This window comes from Leopardus geoffroyi, chromosome B3, assembly GCF_018350155.1.
Source record: "Leopardus geoffroyi isolate Oge1 chromosome B3, O.geoffroyi_Oge1_pat1.0, whole genome shotgun sequence".
Taxonomy (NCBI): domain Eukaryota; kingdom Metazoa; phylum Chordata; class Mammalia; order Carnivora; family Felidae; genus Leopardus; species Leopardus geoffroyi.
In genome coordinates this window covers 46,941,468-46,958,548 of record NC_059337.1, presented here as the reverse complement: position 1 = coordinate 46,958,548, position 17,081 = coordinate 46,941,468, and the positions used below count along the sequence as shown (strand labels likewise).

Below are 17,081 nucleotides of genomic sequence, written 5' to 3'. Positions count from 1 at the left end.
TCAAGAGCTGTACCGACTGAGCCACCCAGGTGCTCCTGTTTTTACACTTTTTAAAAGATTTTATTTGTAAGTAATCTCTATACCTGATGCAGGGTTCAAACTCACGAGCCTGAGACCAAGAGTCACATGCTCTACTGACTGAGCCTGCCAGGCACCCCAATATTTTACTTTTTAAGAAAGAATCTAAGCATATATTGTATAATTTTAAAAGGCGTACACAGGGGCGCCTGGGTGGCGCAGTCGGTTGGGCGTCCGACTTCAGCCAGGTCACGATCTCGCGGTCTGTGAGTTCGAGCCCCGCGTCGGGCTCTGGGCTGATGGCTCAGAGCCTGGAGCCTGTTTCCAATTCTGTGTCTCCCTCTCTCTCTGCCCCTCCCCCATTCATGCTCTGTCTCTCTCTGTCCCAAAAATAAATAAACGTTGAAAAAAAAAAAAATTAAAAAAAAAAAAAAAAAGGCGTACACATAGGAAAAATTCAGTAAGCAAAGATGACAAAATACCAATAGTTGTTCATCCCGTTTCATGGAAAAGTGGGTGTGCTAGATTATGCATCGTACTTTTCTGAAAAGAAACCTTTCCTAAAACAAAAGGAAATCACATAAAATGGGGGTTTGCTCTAGAAGGAATCTTCCAGATCTAGGAAGCACAGGGGCCAGACAATTAGTGTCAGGGTGGCGGCTGGAAGACTGTGCTGTGGCTGAGGAGGAGAGGTCAAGGCAGGTGGGGGCCACCTTCAAATTGGACAGGAGAGACCAGGGCTGAACCAGCAGAGTAAGCCAGCACCCAAGATCCTGTCCCAGGATCCCACCCAACACCATGTCACATTTAGTTCTCATGTCTCCCCAGGCTCCTTCTGGCTGTGACAGTCTCTCAATTTCCTTGTCTTTGTTGACCTCAAGGTCAGTTTGGGGGAAGTACCTATCAGGTATTTTGCAGGATGCTCCTCTGCTGAGATTTGTCTGATGTTTTCCTTGTGATTACAGCAGGGTTATATGTTCTTGGGAGAAAGATCACGGAGGGCAAGCGCCTTCTCATCTCATCACATCCAGGGAAACTCCTATCAACGTGGCCCGTCACTGTTGACCTGGGACTTGATCTCCTGGAAGGTTACATTTTAAAAGTTGTTTTTCCAGTCACTCTGTTGACCCAAGTAGTGACTGTAATGGAAGAGAACAGTCATCTCCAGTGGGGGCAGCTCAGCCTCACAGAGCACCCCGGGAAAGGTCGCCTTGATCCCACTTGTGGGAAGGCCTGGCTCAGCCTGTCCCCTTAGACAGGAGGTAGGCAGGGCAGGCCTTGAGCTCCAGCTGGAGGGCCCCGAGGCTCGGAGCAGGGAATGGGAAGCTTCCCCGGGCACACAGGAAAACCACCAGTGGAAACCAGATTCTCCTTTCCCAGGCAGTGGGGAGGGGTATCTCGAGAGTACTAGCATTTACATTTAATAAATATTTAGAGAAAAGACCAAACTTCACTTCCTGTAGCTGATAAAGGCCCTCGGAAATATTGGGGCCTTGCTACTTTGCAGCAAGCCTTTAATGCGTCCTAGTTGGCGCCCTGTCACAGACCCTGCAGCTGCTATTTCAACACTCCTCCTTTTATCCACCCTCCACCATCCCTGGAGGGATCCTCTTAACCCCTGGGAACTGTTTATTTCCTCTCCTGTAGGGAGGACGAGTCTGTCCTCAGCTGCCACACTGCACCTTGACCCACCCCCCCAACCCATGTCTGCCTCTCTCCCCTGCCCAGCCCTTCGTCTCCCCTCAACCCCACGATGTGCTCTCCTTTAACCTGCCCATTCCCCTGGCCTCTTCTTGTTCAGTGAGCCACACTCCAGCCTAGTTCCATTACCTTCAAGCTATTCCCTTGTTCCTCTCCTTTCTTTAAATGGTCCTTCCTGACCCTACGCTTACAACTCACCCCTCCTCACCTCTGCATTTCCTAGCACCGAGCTCCAGCCAGGACCAGACTATGTGTAGTTCCCGGAAAGTGTCAGCTGCTCTCTTTCCGGCCTCTGCGCCTGTTGTAGTCCATGGCCTGAAACGCTGTCTCTGCCTGCTCCCCTCTGCCTGTGTCATTGGCTGACCAACCCCCACACTTCCTGGCTCACACCCTGACAGACCAGATTTTCAAAGCACTTCCTCCAGGAAGCCTTCCCTCACTCCCAGAAACCAGAACAGGCCCCTGTACGTACACTCAGAGCACCTTGTACAGCCCATCTTGGCACTTACCTGATGGTACTGAAACTGCCTGGTCTGTTCTCTGCCCCACGGATTACAAGCTCCTTGAGGCAGCAAGCACATCTTGCTCATCATTACATTCTTCAGATACCAGGCCTAACAAATAGTTGGAGCTCGAAACTACCTGTTGAGTTAAAGGAGCAGGCTAGCCAGCTGCTTCTGCCTTGAACATGAATTCCCGTGTTCCTATCATTCATGACACTTTCATCACCGATCATCATCTTTATTTGCCTTCTGTATCAGCCACCTTGTGAAATGACCTTCTGAAGAACTTCCTCAACGCAGCAGTCAACGGTCCCTTCTCAGTCCTTGGTCCATTGGCTGAGACCTCTCCACTGGCTGTGACACTCTTGTCCGCTTTTCCTTCCTTTTAATTCTCTCCTCCTTGGATTTCTGGAATGTTGTGCTCTCCTGCTTCTCTCCCCATTTCTGCGACCTCTCTTTCTCAGCATCTATCACCCTCTTCTCTCCCTTCTCCTGCTTTAACATGTCCCAACCTACTTTTGTCATGTTCCCTCCTAGGCTTGCTACTTGTCCTTGCTTCCCTGTTTCTGGGAACAGCATCAGCAGAAGGGAGACTCAGCATCATCTTCAACTTCTTTCTCCCTTTGTGAGACCTTCTAATTAGGAGCCAGCAAGTCTATCAATTTCTGTTTCCCAAATGGTGCTCTAACCCTTGCTCTAGGTTAGGCCTTCATTCCTTCCAGGCTGGACTATTGATAGTTGTCGTCACCTCCAAACTGGTCTCACCCCCACTCCGGTGTCACCCCTGCCCAAACTTTCCTTTGCACTCTTCCGGTTGTGACGCATCATGGCTTGCAATGTCCAGTTGCTGTCTGTTCCCTCTGGAATAAAGCTCACACTTCTGGGAAGAATGCGAGGCCTTCCTCAAATAGCACAACCAACCTTTCGAACCTGATCTCCCAACACAGGAACCCTTCCTTCTTGCACTTGAACTACTTCCTGCCCTGCCCTGTCTACCTCCTCTGGCTTCTGCCTGAACTGTCCTTGCCCACCACGCATGTGGAAATCTTACCCAGTTTTCATGCTTTGTATAAATGTCGCTTCTCCTATGAAGTCTTCCCTAATATCTTGCCTTTGCTCTTTACTTTATGTCAGGATGTCATCAAGCTCTCCTTGGCAAATCAGTCCTGAAATCTCAGGTGCTTGACCCACTTATTTGCCTCTCATGCCACACAGTCTCACGTGGGTCAGGCAGCTCACCTTGGTAACTCTTCCCCAACAGTGACTCAGGGGTCCCAGTTGCTTCTGTCTGTCCACTCTGCCATCTCAGAAGTGTCTGCTTCCAGGGGTGAGGAGGTGAAAGGGGAGGTCTGGAGAATGCTTGCCCACTCTTAGCAGCCTCATCACTTCCGCTCACATTTCCAGTGGTGGGCGCTCAATCACAGGGCCTGGAATGACCTACACAGGAGGGTGGAGAAGGTAGGAAAGCACATGGACATTGGGTCAGCACTGCTGGGCCACAGGGTCCTGCAGCCAGGGTGACCACCCTGTTTGCCTGGGACTGTCTGGGTTCTAGCCCTGAGAAGCCCGGTATCCCAGAAAAGCCCCGGATCCTAGGCAAACTGAGAAGGCTGGTCGGTCACCCCACCTCCAGCTCTTGGCTCTTGTACTCCTGTACAACTATGTCATCCTCGTCTGTTTCCACTTCATCCAGATGTAGATTACAGACTTCCTGAGAGCAGGGACTGGATTGCACGGATCTTTTTCATCCCCGCAGGGTCAAGAACATTGTCTGTAGTGAGTAGATAACCATAAATTTGCATAGAAATTTAAAATGTTTTTTTAGCTTTTGATTACGTGAATAATACATATTCAATGTAAACACACACACACACACACACACACACACAACCACCCCAGGTGAACAAAAAGGGAGAAAACAATTTTTAAAATTACCTTAATTACTAGCCCTTCTTAGAAATGACCACTCAGCTTTCAGGTTCAGGCTCACACCCACACATTCGAGTCTGTAAGTGAATTGTAAAGAAAAACCTGGTCATATTTCACAGGCTGTTCTCTAAGTTCTTTTTCTCATTGAACAATATATCTCATAAATGTCTATGGCATTAAATTGAAAATGATATAATTAAATGACTTGCATTTATTAGGCCCAAATTGTAACATAGCTGGGAATACTGGTATGATTAGCAGCTGGATCGTGTTCTATAACTTGGCATGCTAACCATTCGGTATAATTGACTGGTGGTATTTCCTTTTTTGAAGTAAATGTAAGTGATAGAAATTGTTCCAGAACATTGCAAAAGATGGGCAGCTACCCAGTTCATTTCATAAAGCTTACATAACCTTGATACTTCAAACTGATCGAGAGATCATTAAAAAAAAAAAAAAAAAAAAAGACAGAAAACCTATAGGCCAAGCTCTCTTAGGAATACAGATCTTAAATGAAAAACAAGCAAATATACTGTAAGAAGATACGAAATAAATTAATAATAACGTTTAATAAGACAATAACCCAACCCTCATACAGACCTTCCAATATGTCAGCCAGTAGTCTGAGTGCTTTACATATACTAACTAGTTAATCCTCATGACATCCTGTGAGGAAACCTTTTATGGGTGAAGAAATAGGTCCAGAGTGTGAGTAACTTGTCCACGGTCCACGGTGACTACCCTCTAGGACTACACAGGTCTTTTATTCCAGCAATGCATGGATGGGTCATTACAAGGGCATGTCCTGATACAATGGAGTACAACAGTAGGTTTAACAAGGAAAACAAGGTCATCTTGATACTAAAAAAGGCATTTGAGAAACGGTGATATCTCTTTTAATGAAAGTATTACAAAAAATAGAAGCAGAAGGGTGTTTGTTTATACTAAAAAGTATATATTTCAAACAATGCGTTTATTAAAATTTAGGTTCAAAGTTCAGATCCCTCAATTCTACCTATTAGCAACTGAAATATAAATCACCTGGGAATACTTTATAGGCCAGAGGAAAGCTTTCTCTTTTCTACAGAGTATTTGTCTGTGTTTGAAAATGTTGAGAAAAAAATCTAAAACATCACAATGAAGAAAGGAAAACCTCCCATAAACTTCTGTTCTGAGAGAATGCCTCAACATTTTTATCCACATATGCTTTTTCCTTCCTGAATTAGGATCACAGTTATACCATTTTGAAACTTGTTTTCTTTCTTTCACTATTTACTGTGAATAGTCTCCTTTGTCATGAAGTTCTCTCATATATGGACTTTAATGGCTGCATAATATTCCATTAAAAGGATGTACCATAATTTAACCATTTAACCTCTATGTTGGACACTTAAGAGGTTTCCCTTTTCCCTTTTTCTTCCTTCCTTCCAAGCCTCCTTCCTTCCTTCCTTCCTTCCTTTCTTGCCTCCTTCCTTCCTTCTTTCCTTCCTTCCTTGCCTCCCTCCCTCGTTCCTTCTTTTCTCTCTCTTTCCTTCTTTCTTTTCTCTTTCTTTCTTTCTTTCTTTCTTTCTTTCTTTCTTTCTTTTCTTTTTTCTTTTTTCTTTTCTTTTCTTCTCTTTTCTTTTCTCCTGGCTATTATAAATGTAACACAATTCATATCCTTGCCCCTAAACCCTCTTTCACAGCCCTGATGGTTAATTTAGGTCAAATTCCTAGAAAAGAGCTCCACATTTTTTATGTTTCCTGCCAAATTACCTTCCTGGAATATTTGCACTAATTTATGCTTCTTCCAGTAATATAGGAGAGTGCCATTTCTGCCACACTCACATCTTCCAATAATTCAAATGAGACCTGTATGTGATTACATACAGAAGATGTTGCAAAAACTGATCGTTGAGATGCATCATCCTTCTCAATAAGAGGGAACATACACCACAAAGCTGTCTATGCCTCCCAAAATAATTTACAAATTTAATCCAATGCCAATAGGAATTTTCTTAGAATTTGCCTCAAGGATTCTAAAAGTTATCTGGAAGAAGGAACAAGGGAGAGTATCAGCAACTGTTGTAAAAGAGAAGAGTGAGGACAGGGGCCAATTCTCACTGAAAAAAATGTTTTAAATTATTTTTTTTATGTTTATTTTTGAGAGAGAGAGCATGACCAGGGGATGGGCAGAGAGAGGACCCAAAGCAGGTTCTGCACTGACAGCAGCAACCCCAACATGGGGCTCAAACTCACGAACCATGAGATCATGACCTGAGCTGAAGTCAGATGCTCAACCGACTAAGCCATCCAGGCGCCCCTTCTCATCAAACTTCTGAAAAGCAGTAGTAGTTAAAGCACTAGCTATGTGAATCCAAGTCCATTTCCTTGTCCTTTGTGCCAAGCTATTCTTCCACACAGATTAGCTGTTGGCAAAAGAGGTCTTCTCACCAGCTGATAAAGCCTTGTGGAACTCAAGGTCGTAGCTGCCACTTCAATCCCACATTTTAATTAATTAAGAGCAGAGAGAAATCCAAATGCAAGTTTGTTATTTTTCACAAGGCCTTGCTTTCCATGGGGAGGGGCTCCCAACAGAAACTAGATACACTATCAGTGGGCCTAACTGCCTCTCTTCTATCTTACTGTTTGTTGAATATGATAAAAACAGCTATATTTACACCATGCTATTAACTTTTTCAAGAACTTTCTAGGGCCCAAGTTGAGTGCACAGGCAGGACGAGGAGGCACAACTATAGCTCCAGATGAAATTCAGAATTCCCGTGATTATACAGGAGTGGGGGACGTGCTGGCACTTTGGCTGGTGTCGGCTGTGTTAGAGTCCCTGACATAAAGGCAGGAAAATGGAGCTGTTTGTGCCCCCAGACTCAACAATTTTTAATACCAGGGATTAGACTCCTTCCCTGACTGCTGTAGTTTAAAACATGGTCCTCAGAAAACACGAGGTCCCTCTCTATAAAAGCACAAGTTCATTTGCTGAAACCCATCTGTGGGAAACTTTCCCATAGAATGTTGTTCCACAGGACTTCCCATTTAAATTATTTGAAAGAAGGACACCATCAACACATAAGGAATTTGAGAGAGAGAGGCACCCACTCACCCACCCACACAGATGCTCACATACAGCAAAATCAAACCAGTTGGCATTGACACCCAAGCCCTCTGAGTTCAAAAGCAAGAGCCACCTCAGAGTTCCCACCATCTGAAGAGGACCTTGGCTTTTTCCTTTGAAGTGTTTCCTTTGAAGGTCAAGGTAAAGGGGCCATGTTGACTCAAGAAATTGCTAATCTATCGAAGGATGTGGCCTCTGCTCCATCACACATTTGTAATGTTCACATGAGGTTAACAAAACAAATGGTTTTGACTGTAATGCGTGAGCTGGGGCCAGCCTTTCTTCTCAACTTGTCTTCATCACAAGAACATTCCTTTGGGATAAGGTGAGACCCAGGCTAAGAAAGAACTCACAGGGTTCGAAAACCGGTTGCAGGGTTCATTTTGAGCCTCTTGAATCTCTGTAGTCATGCAATCAGAACCGGTGTCCTGAAGTTGGCTACTGTGTGCCACAGAATGAAGACTGTGCTTGGAGACAGAAGATCTGGATCAAATCCCAACTCCTTTGTCCCTTATTACACACTGCCATTCCTGATGGGTTTCTTCACAGTTCTTGACCTGCCTAATTCCTGTTGAAGAATTTCTTAAAACAAGCTGAAAATGTTAAAAAACAAACAAACCCAAATAAGACTTTTTCAGCGTAGAACCCAGAAGTTAAGTAGGACTTAATAAGATGGTTTCTAACAAGTAGATACCTTGGCATACAAGAGAAACACCATCACCGAAATAGTCTGAGCCCAGGCAGAATTTTGGCAGGGTAGCAATTTGTAGAGTGTTTAGCAGCCTCAGTTATACTAAAAAACAAAAACAAAACAAAAAAAAAAAAAAAAACAAAACCAAACCCTCCCAACAATACAAGAAGCATCACTAGAATGTTTGCACCAGATATATCATTTATCTTGGTATCTCCAGTACCCAGCACAGGCGCTGGCATACATTAGTCGAATTCAGTTCATTAGGAGATGCAGCATGTTCTCTCCACACTCATCCCTACCCTCATTCACACAAATATTTGGTCTCAATTGTGGGCATACTAAAAATGATATGTGTCAAAATCTAAAAGTGTTTCTCCATCTGGAGAGAGTAGGTTATCTGGCAGAGTCAAAAGACTGGAAATAACAGATCATTAAAAAAGACTTTGATCAAATATTTTGTTTTGAGGTTGATACTGGTTACATACCTCCCCCAACCCCACCCCCTTGCTAATAAGGTCACCCATGGGATTTGGAATGGATGTTGCATATGCCAGTCACCAAATGGCCTGCTTCAGAGCCCCAAAGGGTCATATGTTTGGATAAAGTCCCTCCAGCCTCTTTGTTGTTGTTTATCTCGAGTCCTAATTCAAGGGGATTCTTCCATCACTTTTTTTTCCCCAATGGAAATGCCACCCAGAGAGCTAGGAGATCAACAACAGAGTGTGTAAGGTAGGTGGGGATGGAGCCTATTAGTTTAGGTAAAAGAACAGGCATGCTTGGGGTTTAAAAGAGTGATTTTGCCTACCCTAAGTTAGAATTTTACATATAAATATGAATATAAAAAATATATACATAAAGCCATATATAAACCTACCTTTCAATCTATCTATCTATCTATCTATCCATCTATCTATCTTATCATGTATCCATGCAGGTGCCTCTATATCTGGAGCTACTTGTACAGGGTATAAATGACATTTCAACACCTACATGAGCAGTGGGGCCAAAAGGAGCCAGTTTTCTCCATATTCACAGCATTTTGTATTGTTCCAAAACACTAAGTTCACTCAATCTTCACTACAACTCTGCAAGGTAGGGAGAGTGAAAATCATTTTCCCCATGTGAAGGTAAGATGTATGCCCACATCACTGTGGAAGACTGGGTCTCTTCTCACCCAGGAACTGGACTGGCCTCAAGCCACGCTGGACACTCTCCCTAGCCCCTTGGTGGTCTTTATCGTCAAGAAGTGTCAAGAATGCCCTTTATCCCATTCCTCCAGATGTTCTCCTAAGTGGGTGGTGGGAATGTCACCCTGCAGCCCTTCAGGCCATCATGTGAATGAAGGCCCCTATGTGGATATTCTGAAGAAATCTGTCAGGAGAAGGTTGCTGAAATCCAAATGTGGACACTGGATGTGCCGGTGATGTCTCCACCATTTGGTCGCCTCAAAAGATGTTGGTTCAGCTGCTTTGGGAGGGATGGGAATGATATCTGGAGATGCAGGGCCAGAGGCCCACATTGTTTCTGAGGCATTGCTTGATGGTTGTGATTAATTGGGGAGATTGAGGCGGAACGGTCCACAGGAGTTAAAGGGGCTGATCTCTTAGATACCTTGGAAGTCCTACTTGTGAGTTCTGTAGATAATATGCAGTTGCTCAAACTTCCAGCACACAAAAAAGAAGTGTTAGCAACAACTGCTTTATGTTCAATTCCCCTTTGGTCTCTTATCTACATTGCCACCAGAAGAAAACCAGACACTGACTCTCTCAACAGCGTAGAACCTTAACAGGAGTTCTCTTTATGTAGTAGAACACTAAATGAATTCCCCCTCCTTTTTTACCTCTCTATTTTTTTTCATATTGTCTACAAAAAAAAAAAAAAAATCCCAAGTATTCCTTTAGAACACTTTAAATGTGTTTTTTAAAATCCTTACATATGTTCTTTTGCCCTTAGGATAAACCATATATTTGTCCCTAATAACAAGACCTTCCATCTCAGTCTCCTGCTGTCCCCCTGTGTGTCCACCATGGAGCCATATATGCACCCCACCCCTCCCTGAGGAATCGCTCCCCATCTTGCTCTCCCCAACCACCCTCTGCTTTGTCCCCCTACCCGTGTGGTTCTGCATGGAAACCTGCTTGGGTCCATAGTCTCCCTGGCTAACACCAAAGCATTATCTCCTATATGGCACCTATTCTGAGCCCAACCTCATTCCTAGCAGGTGCCCCATAGTCAACAAACTCACAGTTCTGAGCAGTTGCTAGAAGTCACTCATACCTAGAGCAAAAAGGAAAATGTGAACATTTGAAAAAGCTCAGAATGTCTTTGGGAAAATACAGTGATGATCTAAGTTTGATTTCTTGCTTAAGTCTGGGATCGGCTTACAATATAACTTCCTGATGGGAAAGATAGAAGAAGTAAATTTAGTGTTGACAGAATAGATATTATAATTCTCTATACTTATGTAGGGATGAGAGTTTACAAAATGCATTTGAACTATGTTTTCTCTTCAACTTTTTAAGTTTATTTATTCATTTTTGAGAGAGAGAGAGAGAGAGAGAGCACAAGCAGGGGAGGGGCAGAGGGAGAGAGGGAGACAGAGAATCCGGAGCAGGCTCCAGGCTCTGAGCTGTCAGCACAGAGCCCAAGGCTGGGCTTGAACTCACGAGCCATGAGATCATGACCTGAATTGAAGTCGGACACTTAACCGACTGAGCCACACAGATGTCCTGGAAAAGTTCATTTTAAATTTGCCCCTCCTTGTGGCCTGTCAAGATCTCTTTGTCTTTGTCTTGATCTCAGTTCAGGTCTTGAGCTCACGGTCATGAGCTCAAGCCCAGAGCTGGACTCCACAATGGACATGAAGCCTACATTAAAAAAAAAAAAAAAAAAAAAAAGGTGGGCCAAAGACAGTAACAGACACCTCATTAAAGGGGATAGACAGATGGCAAATAAGCATATGAAAAGATGCTTCACATCATATGTTACTAGGGAAAAGATATGCCACCTGAGGAAGCTAATCAGTTAACAGTAAATAGTACTATACATGCTTCCCATCATGCTATCTGCTTATCTTGGGACTGTTTGAAGGGAAGTTCTGAACACGCATCAATCCCCTCTCCACTCCTCCCCATTCTCCGGGGATGCTCTCCCAAATTTTCTGCTACTTTTTTCCTTTTTTTTTTAAGATTTTATTTTTAAGTAATCTCTACATCCAATGCGGGGCTCGAACTCACAACTCCAAGATCAAGAGTCATATGCTCTACCAAGTGAGCCAGCCAGCTGTCCCCTGTCCACTACTTTTCTTTCTCTCTCTCTTTTCTTTTCCTTTTTTTTTTTTTTTTTTTTTTGTGCACCACTTCTCAATTTTAGCTTTGGACTTTACTCTGGTTAACGATAGATAAAACTGTACTATTTCATTCTATTCCTTTTGGAGAAATATAGGAATGAAGTTGATATTTAAGACATTAAGAAAATGCATTCAACTTCGGGAAAAAATAAACATTCTGAAGGAAAAAAAAGAGGAGGCCCTGGTGTGATGTTAAATGTAAAAATAAACTAGACACACAGAAAAACAAGATAATTAAGAGCTAAATATTAGATTTGCTTTTTGGCAAACTCTAGCAAAATGAACTCCTTTAGGAAATCTAAGAAACACACACACACAATACAATATTAGAAAGGGAACGACCAACCTGAGCAATATAAACTAATTTCTTAAATGATATATTAGTAAGTATAAATACCTCCATGAAATTATTTTTCAAAAAAAATAGCATTAACTTAAAGTAGAAATCCTGAAAAAAGTAACAATTGTGGAAGTAACTGAGGATGTTAAAGACCCATACAAGGAGTTCACTGTTGAATACTTCCCGACTGCTCCTCCAGACATTATACAATTGATAGTTCCTGCATTGTGTAAAATCTTCCAGAGTATAGAAATATGAGGAACTGCCTGATTTCTAGGCCTTCATTCCAAACCTGATAAAGATAGTGAAAAGAATTAAAAATTGGAGACCAGTGAGGACAAAGAAAAAGACTAACCTCTTTTGAATTAACATAATAGCATATGGAATTTACTAACACATTAAAATATGAATATACCACAATCTAGTTGAATTATCCCCCAAATATAAGAACGTTCCACATAAGAAAATGTGCTAATATAGCAGGTTAATTTAATGTTTTGACAGTTTATTAATTTATTTTGAGGGAGAGAGAGAGAGCATGAGCAGGGGAGGGGCAGAGAGAGACAAGAGAGGGATGCTGAGCACGGAGCCCAATGCGGGGCTGGATCCAACGACCGCAGGATCATGACCTGAGCTGAAATCAAGAGTCAGATGCTCAAATGACTGAGCTACCCAGATGCGCCTAGAGCAGGTTAATTTTTAAACATACCTCTCAACTGGTTAAAATCAGAAGTTTAAATAGGGCTAGAAATCTATTTCCCTAAAATGGTGAAGGGTATCTATTCCAAAGACCTAATCAACATTATATTAGATATATGGAAAATGTCTTTGAAAAATATTAAATTAATAAATTTTACTTCCCTTTTGAATCGCAGTCCCCTGACAGGCTTCCATCTCTCAAACCAGCAGGCAGATATTTGATTTCTATGGTGGGTGCAGAAATGTTTTGAAGTCTTTTTTTCCCTTTCCTTTTGGAAACTAGCCTGGATGAATGTTCCACAAGCTTTCCCACAGAACAACTGGGCCTTGAAGCTGATGCTCTTTAGCAGGAGGCTTTGGTGGGGGGGGGGGGGCAGTTTGGGGCAAGGATCTGACAGAGAGGAAGTAAAAGCCTACCATTTCCAACTCAAGGGTGTGGAAGGGAGAGGGAAGTGGGAAGAGGGGAGACAGTTTGAAAGAGTGCAAGGTAAGAGATACCTGCTCCAAACTCTCCTCCTTGGGGGCCGTTGATGGCTGGGATAAGTAAGCAGGGATCTGTTAACATGAGTGAACTTCAAGGACTCTTGTGTAGACCTCTGGGGGCAGCTACACAAGGCAGGTGGTGCCTTCATCAACATAAAGGAGGGTACCCTGGCCTAGCATCATTCCAGAGCAGGGAGGGTCTCTCCTCCAGGCTCCTTCCTTAGGGAAGGATCTGAAAGGAAGGGAGTGGAATTGGAAAGCCAGGAATCCTGCTAGGGACTCCTTGTGGGGAGGAGCCTGGTGACTGCAGCCGAGCTGAAAGCCCAGCTGAAAGAGGCACATGGTGGAATTCAGAGGGTCTATAAGTTCAGAGACTGAGGGCTGTTGGGTCACCAGGCTCTGACCGAGCCACCAAAGAGATCAGCCACAGCCCTCACCTGCCAATGCCTGCAAAGGTTGGCAGTCACCAGGCAGACGAGGGGCACCTCGGGAGAGATTAGTGAGGATCTGAAGATACCACACACATCGGAGGACTTCTCTTTCAGTGGCATGAGACACAGGCAGCTGCCTACAAGACCGGTGATGGTATGGTCCGGTGGGTTAACAGTGTATCTCATTAGTGCAGTGATGCAAATCATAGCATAGGTGGAAGCATGTCCTCAGGTTTATGATCTGAATATTTATCTTGCTATCATTGATTGGTTAGAGAGCTAAACTTCAAAATAAAAGGCTGAAGATAAAAGAGAATATTTGATCACTGGAAGGACACCAACTTTAAGTTTTGGAAACATGAAATAAATTGGAGAGGAAACAATTGAAAACCCCCATAGGCAGTCTAAGAGCTTCTGCCTAATAACATAAAAGTGAAAGTGGAGCTTTAGGGGCCCCTGAATGGTCCAGTCAGTTAAGCATCCAACTTTGGCTCAGGTCATGATCTCACAGTTGGTGAGTTCGAGTCCCTGGAGCCTGCTTCAGATTCTGTGTCTCCCTCTCTCTGTCCCTCCCCAGCTTGTACTCTCTCTCTCAAAAATAAATAATAAAAAAAAAAAGTGGAACTTTAAAAAGTAGTCTTAAGCGTGTAATACATACATGATCCTTCCTTGACAAAATAAAGTTTGTCTTTAACATTTGCAACGTTCATAACATTGTGACCAGCAGTAAGGTATTGTTTATTCCCATTAAAATAAAAGATGCTTGTGGCTGCTTGCTTTTATTATTATTTGACATTGCTTTTAAATTGTGGGTAACACAATAAAACGTGAAATTAAAAGATGTAATGATTAGAAATGAAAAGATAAAACCATTGTTACTTGCAAATGGTATGATACTCCTCAAAAACCCAAGAGAATCAGTTGAAAATCGTTTAGAGTGATGGCTCTCAAATTTATCTGCAAATTGGAATCACTGGCAAATGCGAAAAACCCTGGTGTTCAAGCCTCACCAAAGAGTCTGGGATTTAACTGGTTGGGGATGGGCTTAGGCTTTGGAAATTTAAAGATCAGCCGGTGATTCTTTTTTTCTCCCCCCTAATGTGCAAACAAGTTTGGTAATGGCTGCTTTATAATTAATAAGCGCGTCCAGTAAATTGGTTGCAATGAAGAGAAGTATACAAAAAACAACTAGCCTTCCGATCCTAGAAATAATCAGTTAGACAATAGCACAGAAAAAGGGATCCCATTTATAATAGCAACAAACATGTAGGATGCCTGATAATCGTTTTAGCAAGAAAAGTATGCTATTTCTGCAAAGTAAATTATAGCATTTTATTGGGAGACATAAAAGCAGTCTTGAATGAATGGAGAGACGTAGTGTGCTCTCAGATTAATTTATAGATAGAATGAAGTTTCTAGGAGGATTAAGGGGAGAGGGGTTAATACATATAATCCTAAGAGAGTTTAAATTTGGATAAGCCAACTTTTTAAAAGTTTTTAAAAAATTGAAAAATAACAATGGACAAAATTTGCCTTCCTAGGTGTTGAAGTGGGTCTATATATGGTGCAATTCTGGTCTAAGAATAAGAAGATTCATAGAACAGAATAAATAGTTCAGAAAAAGACCCTGGAATATTTGGGAGTTTATATATGCTAAAGACAGCAGTGGAGAAAGGAAGTACAATTCAAGAGTGGTACCTTAAAAATTGATGAACTATTTGGGGGCGCCTGGGTGGCGCAGTCGGTTAAGCGTCCGACTTCAGCCAGGTCACGATCTCGCGGTCCGTGAGTTCGAGCCCCGCGTCAGGCTCTGGGCTGATGGCTCAGAGCCTGGAGCCTGTTTCCGATTCTGTGTCTCCCTCTCTCTCTGCCCCTCCCCCGTTCATGCTCTGTCTCTCTCTGTCCCAAAAATAAATAAAAAACGTTGAAAAAAAATTTAAAAAAAAATTGATGAACTATTTGAAAAATTCATTAAATGTTGAATTTTCACTCTAACTCAAAATAAATGCTTAATAAACTAAAGAGTTGAATAAAAAATAAAGTAAAAAAGAACAGAAGAAAATATAGGTAACTTTTGATATATGGTTGGGAGAAAATAGTTAAGCCAAAAGGTAATAGGGAAAAAAAACTCATCCAAAAAATCAGAAATAATTTATTACATAAAACTTCAAAAATCAATACGCAGAAAGAAATAAAACTAAAAGGCAAACAAACTGGAAGAAAACTGTTGCAACAAATGATAAGGGATTAATATCCTTAATTCGTAAAGTGTTCTCAAAAGAAAAAATTGAAGTCTCAAAATGAAAATGATCAAAAGACATAAACAAACAACACTCTTAAAAAATATACAAATCATGAAGATATTTTCAGCCTCACTAACAACCAAGAAATATCAATTTAAACAATAAGACCCCATTTTTAATTTATTAAACTGGCAACATCAGGAAAAAAAATGTACTCACCACAGGTTTTGTGGGACAGCCAGACAAACCCTAAAGAGACTGTAGATTGATTCTTATCTTTCTGGAAAGCAAATTGGCAATATATACCCAGAATCTTAAAATGTTTTTTTTTTTTTCCCTCTGACACACAATTCTACTTGTAAGACTCTATCTTTTGCAAATAGGAAAGGATTTTCTTCAGATGAATAGTCTGCAAGGCATTATTAGTAACAGTAAAAAACTGTGATCAGCCTAAATTTCCTGCACCAGAGAAACAACCATGATACATCCCTAGAGTGTAATAGCACCCAACATATACATTATTTTCGCAATCAGAGAAAAATGCTTTCTAACACATATATCAACACATATATCAAACTTAAGTTTTACAGTTAGTGGATTTCACTCCTACTTTTGCATTATCTTCAATACAAATACTTTTTTTTACAAGTGTTTGTTTTATAATAAGAAGAAAAGGACAAAAATAAAAAAGACCAGTGACGACTACTGTAGAAAACTCATATTTATCAAAGCATCAGAATCAATAGATAAATAGGAAAAGGACAAAATAATTTACATAAAAGGAAGTTAGCCCTGTACATATATAATGTTGTTCATATTTGACTTCTCTGGTAATAAATGCAAATTAAGCCAAGTTAAGGCATGAGTTCATGACTGAGGTTAAATTAAAAGCATAAAATAATTTCCAATGATGAACAGGTTTGAGTGAAATTAATTCCACCCTTAAAAGCGTGGGGCTGTGTCAATTAACCCAATGGGTCTGTAAAAGCAATTTGGTTCCACGCATCAAGAACAGTAGTAACATTCATATCTTTTGAAAACTCAACTTCCTTATTGGGATATACTACTAAGGAAATTATTCAAAATGAAAAAGAAAGATAAAGCTATCCACATCCATCTTACTTAAACTATTAAGGTAGAATATAAAGAACAAGATACATCATGGCATATCAACCCAACAGACTGTTGAAATGCTATGAAAATAAAAGAAAAATGTATTTTTACTATCCTTGAGTGGAGAATAATGCACAAGGAAAACCTGTATGCAGACTGACTGCGACATTTAAAAATAGGCAGGAAAAAAGAGTCAGAAACTAGGAAGGACAACAAGAGTGTCTTAAGGTGGTAAAATCATAAGTAAACGTTTTTCATAATTTAATTGAATCTCAACATGACCTTGTTTTTTGACAATGCACAAAAATCAGAGGGGAAAAGTATTAGGGGGTGGATGAAGGGACAAACAATATTTGTACACTAATTACCTGTACATTAATGGTGACAGGGACCTACTTGTATATACACTTATAAAGTAGGCATTACCCTCATTTCCTTAAATGAGTAACACAGCAGCCTTAAGAGG

At 41.6% G+C, this 17,081-nt stretch overlaps 1 long non-coding RNA gene across 1 annotated transcript; it reads right to left on the bottom strand.

The window, feature by feature from the left end:
- Positions 1-463: 463 nt before the first annotated feature.
- Positions 464-8,669, bottom strand: LOC123582167. The gene is made up of 7 exons (XR_006704257.1): positions 7,958-8,669; positions 7,617-7,856; positions 4,752-4,956; positions 4,158-4,228; positions 3,850-3,993; positions 3,462-3,659; positions 464-1,099 (listed from the first exon to the last, which is right to left on the bottom strand). It is a non-coding gene; the product is annotated as an uncharacterized LOC123582167 (long non-coding RNA).
- Positions 8,670-17,081: the final 8,412 nt, after the last annotated feature.